This window comes from Myotis lucifugus, unplaced genomic scaffold (genome assembly GCF_000147115.1).
Source record: "Myotis lucifugus unplaced genomic scaffold, Myoluc2.0 scaffold_79, whole genome shotgun sequence".
NCBI classification, from domain to species: Eukaryota; Metazoa; Chordata; class Mammalia; order Chiroptera; family Vespertilionidae; genus Myotis; species Myotis lucifugus.
In genome coordinates this window covers 551,802-557,319 of record NW_005871127.1, presented here as the reverse complement: position 1 = coordinate 557,319, position 5,518 = coordinate 551,802, and the positions used below count along the sequence as shown (strand labels likewise).

At 44.9% G+C, this 5,518-nt stretch overlaps 1 non-coding gene across 1 annotated transcript; it reads right to left on the bottom strand.

The window, feature by feature from the left end:
• Window positions 1-555: 555 nt before the first annotated feature.
• On the bottom strand, window positions 556-627 carry TRNAH-GUG. Its single transcript has one exon. It is a non-coding gene; the product is annotated as a tRNA-His (tRNA).
• Between the last annotated feature and the right edge of the window lie 4,891 nt (window positions 628-5,518).

Genomic DNA, 5,518 nt, shown 5'->3' with positions numbered 1-5,518 from the left:
ATTTCGTTTTGAGCAACAACTGGCTTCTTACATTATCCAATGATGCAGGAAAGTGAAATTACAGCCAGTTCATATCATAGAAACAAAATGTTTCCTGCAATTACTGATAAGGGACAGTTCATTTTCTCTCTGTCATCCTGGAAAAAAACCCTCCTAACAACAATTCATGCCTGGTTAAACAGGATTTCCACACGGACTGCTGACATCTTTCCAAATAATTCAGGGTTGTTATTACTGTACAGCCCTGGCAGGGCTCAAAAGCAAGCAGACCTGACGAGTCGCTCAAAGCAGGGCGTAAGTAGCTGTAATTAATAATAATTACATGCCCACTGCACTCCAGTTTTATCATATTATCCGTCCACGCAAATAAAAAACCCCCACACAACACGCTCGCCACCGGATTAGCGCATTAATAGGGCCACTCTGTGTATGTCATCTCTCTAAAATCTAAAATATTTGTAGCGGCTTCTCTTTTATGGATTTTCATTATTTGACGTCTCGCTGCAAAATGCTGTTTGCAAGCGGTTGTTCTCTTCCAAAAGCCTCCTCCCCTCCTGCCGTGACTCGGATTCGAACCGAGGTTGCTGCGGCCACAACGCAGAGTACTAACCACTATACGATCACGGCGAGCCACAGGACAGCTGAGCACTTGGCTTCCCTGAAGGGCTATGGCAATATTATAATTTGTGGAAACACTGCCATCTATTGCCTAACTATGTACATTTTCTTAATATTGGGAAAGAGGATCACCGGTTCAGAAAGCTCTAATTATTTAGAGGAACGATACCAAAGTGGCTGAACATGAAACCGACGTGGTCTTCTTGGCTGACTGGTGACACCGTATGAGGTCGGATTCGCAAGAATTACTGTCCAGGAAATGGCAATCGAAGTAATAAGACCGAGAGAAACGAGTCTGTTGACTCACGCTTCCTACTTTTAACCAATAATGAATACAGATTTCCCACCCCCCAACTGCCACCACCAAGTAGGCCGCATGGAGTGACATATGACTCTGAGCCTCTTTTGTGGTTTCTCCACCACTAGCCTTATTTCCACGTCTCAGGCAGCGCGGCCATAACAAAACATGGCAAGAACAGAATGGCCTGAGGACTGGGGAGAATGAGAAAGCTTGTTTCTCCTCTTAGAAGAAGTCAGAGGAAGGAAGCCCGAACTGAGGAAAGGCCCCTTTTCAAACCCACTGATAGCTAAAGCTACCCCCCCCCCCCCCAAAAAAAATGTAGGTCTTAAAGCCACAAGAAGAAAACCTGCCAGTAACATTAGCAACCCACCACACAAAGCAACTGGAGCATTCCACACTGAATACGTTCCAAGGGGAAATTTTTAATACATTTCCTTGTTCTAAAAATTAGTCTGTTAAAGTTATTCCCAGGGTTGAATGGCTTAATAGAAAAGATACAGAAAATATATTTCTAATCAATGAATTATTATCGGGTGTCTCCTTTAAGCCTTCTGAACAAGGAGGATCTGGGAGCAGTTGGGGCTAGCTGGCACTGTACGTGGGGTGGCAAGACCCTCGTCCATCTGTTGAGTGGGAGCCAGCAGCCCCAGTACTTCTGTAAGGAAGTGTAAAAGCCTCAGACACAAATGGCCACTCATCCCCTCCGCTCTAATTCTCTATGGTCCCTTCTGTCTTCCTTCAAACCAGCGGTTCTCAACCTGTGGGTCTCGACCCCTTTGGTGGTCGAACGACCCTTTCATAGGGATCGCCTAAGACCATCCTGCATATCAGATATTTACATTATGATTCATAATCGTAGCAACATTACAGTTATGAAGTAGCAACGAAAATAATTTTACGGTTGAGTCACAACATGAAGAACTGTATTTAAAGGGCCAGAAGGTTGAGAACCACTGCTTCAAACTCTCGCAAATCCCCTTTCCTTCCACAGTCACATAGAAGAACATTGTGCTGAGGGCCTGAGCCCTAGCGATTCTGTGTGGGAACCAGGGCAGAGCACCCCCTGGCCTGAACAGAAATACAGGTGAATCGGTAAGAATCACTCTGAGGCAGGGGGCAGCCACATCTCTTGGCTGACAAGCAGTTTCCTAAAGTAGCATCATTTGCGTGCCACCTTCATGATTTTTGCTCTGGGCACACACCAACAGCATAAAAAGGAAAGTATGTTTTAGTCAACTCACAGAGTATAAATTGTGGAGACAGGCCTTCTGGATTCTAATTTTGGCTTTGTTATGTATTAACTGGGGGAACTTGGGCTGCTTATTTAACCTCTGTGCCTCAGTTTTCTCATCTGTAAAGTGGAGATAATAGGACCTACTTCATAGGGTTGTATGAGGACTGAACAAAAATTTAAAGGAGGCCCGTCACATAGCAAGCACTGTGAAATATTAGTTATATTATTTTATTTAAATGTATTTTTGAAGGAAATTTTATAACACTCTATATCAGTGGTTCTCAACCTTCCTAATGCCACGACCCTTTAATACAGTTCCTCATGTTGTGGTGACCCCCAACCATAAAGTTATTTTCGTTGTTACTTCATAACTGTAATTTTGCTACTGTTATGAATCATAATGTAAATATCTGATCTGCAGGATGTATTTAAAGGGGTCGCGACCCACAGGTTGAGAACCGCTGCTCTATATGTGGGTTTGTTTTGTTTTTTGAAAAGCACAGTATCGCATTCCATAAAGAGAGGGCACAATAAAATAAAATCTGAAAACAAAGCAACAGAATTAAAATCCAGCCCGTACTCGAGTCCAAGTTCTACTCTCCGTGCAAAGGAAAGTGAGTAACAGTAGGAGAGCTGTTAAAGACATAGCAGCCTCTGATCAGGGCTTCTTCTCTGCTCATCTGAATGATGGAAGAGATCTGAAAAGGAAATAGCTTTCTCTGCACAGGATTCAATACTATGAAATGCCCCAATCATTACACCCCCTGCATCGCCTCCCACACTGCATCTGTCAGGCTAGGTTATGCTACGTCGCGATGCTGACGTCTTAGTGGCTGAGAGTAAGGAAGCCTTTCCTCCTCCTTGTTCTCACATCCACTGCAGGGCCTGCTCTGTGGCGCCTCAAGCAGGAGCCCTGGGTAAGGAAACTGCCATCATGAACATGGCTCATTGCTTTATAAATATAAAGAGAGCCCTGGAGTGTCCAGACCAGCAACTGAAGGCTCTTCTCACAACTCACTGGCTAGAACTGATCACTTAGCTCGACCTGCTGCAAAAGTACCTTCAAGGGCACTAGGCCTTGTACCCAGAAGGCAGTGCTGGAAACCTCAGCGGAACAGCACGAATGGCTCCCAGAAATCCCATTCCATGAGAAGCGTGGAGAGGTATATCTGGGAGGCTGTACGCCTAACAGCAGACATGACCGGGGGCAAACACATCAGCTTTTCTTTAGCATCTCCATGGGGTTCTCTAGTAGATAATGGTAGGCACCATGTGGATAGACTCTGGAATATTCTTGACTACTGAACTGCAATGGACTTTTGAACAATTGCCAGGCTCTTCTGCCCATTCACTGTCTTCTTGGGGATACTAGTATATATTAATATTCCTTCCACAAGCACCAATGACCTATGACCCACTTCAAAGGGAAAAAGCGATAAAATCAAAACATGCCTTCTATGGAACAGACTGATGAATCTCAGAGGGAAGATAGGGGTGGGGAGAAATTAACCAGGGAACTTATATACATACTAAAGGCCCAGTGCACAAATTCATGCACGGGTGGGGTCTGGCTGGCCCACTCCGATGGAGGCCCATCGGGGTAGGGCCGGATGTGGGGAGGGGCCGTGGGTGGTTGGCCGGCCGGCCCCGCCTCTGATTGAGGTGTTGGGGGCCGATCAGGGGTGGGGCCAATGTGGAGGGGCCATGGGAGGGCTCCAGGGCATGTCCAGCCTTTCTCACTCAGTCCTGATCTGCCGGAACCCAGAAGCAAGCTAACCTACTGGTCGGAGCATCTGCCCCTGGTGGTCAGTGCATGTCATAGTGACTGGTTGACCAGTTGACTGTCTGCCCCCTGGTGGTCAGTGCACGTCATAGCAAGTGGTTGAGCAGCCTTAGCATATCATTAGTATATTACACTTTGATTGGTTGAATGGATGACAGGTTGACCAGACACTTAGCATATTAGGCTTTTATTATATAGGATATGCATAGCCCATGGACACAGACAATAGTGTAGTGAAGGCTTGGGAGGGTTGGGTGCAGGGTGAAGGGGTCAATGGGAAAAAATGGGGGGGAGGGACATCTGTAATATTTTCAACAATAAAGATAATTTTTTTAAAAAACATGCCTTCTAATGGCATTTTCATCTTCATTTTAATCTACTACATGATTGTGTTTTTTTATGACTTTACTATGTCAACCCTGAGGTGATTATCCCTCTCCTACTAATTTATTCATCACTCACAAATACTTGTTGGGGATCTAATATAGTCCAGCCATTTTTCTGGCTCTTAAGAATTTAACAGAGAACAAGAGAGACATGTATCATGATTTCATGATTTTTACATTCTAGTGAGAGACATACAGATAAATAATAGGTAAATAGAATGTATGAGCTAGTGTCATGGAAAGGAATATACATACATACATACATACATACATACATATATTGCTTAAAGTTTTTAAATTAGGCTGAAGTAGAGAAGAGCAGGGAAGGTATATATAGAAAGCAAGTCAGCGCTTGCTTTGTCTGGATTTTGGTCCTCTCTCCAGCTCTTCTACCTGTGACCTTGGGCTAGTCCCTGGACCTCTCAGAGTCTATTTCCTCATCGGTAAGGTAAGGGGAATTGGACTAGATGACCTCTCAGATTCTTTATATCTCTGATTTGTCATAAATTTAATTCCTTAAATAAGTTGACAAACAACAGCCAAATATAAAAATTGTGAAGGGATAAAATCCCAATGAAAACAGGTAAGTCCTGCAGCTGTTTAGCTATCCCTTATGTTTTTCTAAACTACATGGAAGCTGGTCTTTTGTCAATTTCTAAATGTTACCAGTCTTATTTCCCTGCCTATGGAAACATATTTTCATACACAGGGGTTGATCTCTTGGTTTAAGTTGGGTGTGAAGAAGATTTCTCACTTGTGTGGGGCATTTAACTTTGGAATTTATTCCGGAAGAAGAAGATATGGACTTCCCTTTTAAAAAGAAGAATGCTGCTGACCAGCCTTTCTTTGTTAGAAGTGATGGAGCGACTGCCTTCCTGCCTCTCCTCCTGCTGCCTGACTACCAGATTCTTCTGATGGAGCTGTTACTTTCCCTGGCTTTCCTAATGGATGCTAACACAGGAGCAGGGCTGGCAAGAGGGCCCCGGGACTGGTGGAGGCCCCCACCTCCCCAGCTGAGTCCTATCTCCAGCATGGCCACGCCCACCTCTTCTCCCAGACCAACTCTGTTTCTCCTCCTCATCCCTCTTCTCAGCTTGCCTCCTGCCTCGCTGAGGGTAGGCAAATGACAGTCAGATCCATCACTGGGCTGGAGGCCAAGAGCAGCAATCCATTGAGTTGGGGCTGGCCCAGAGCCC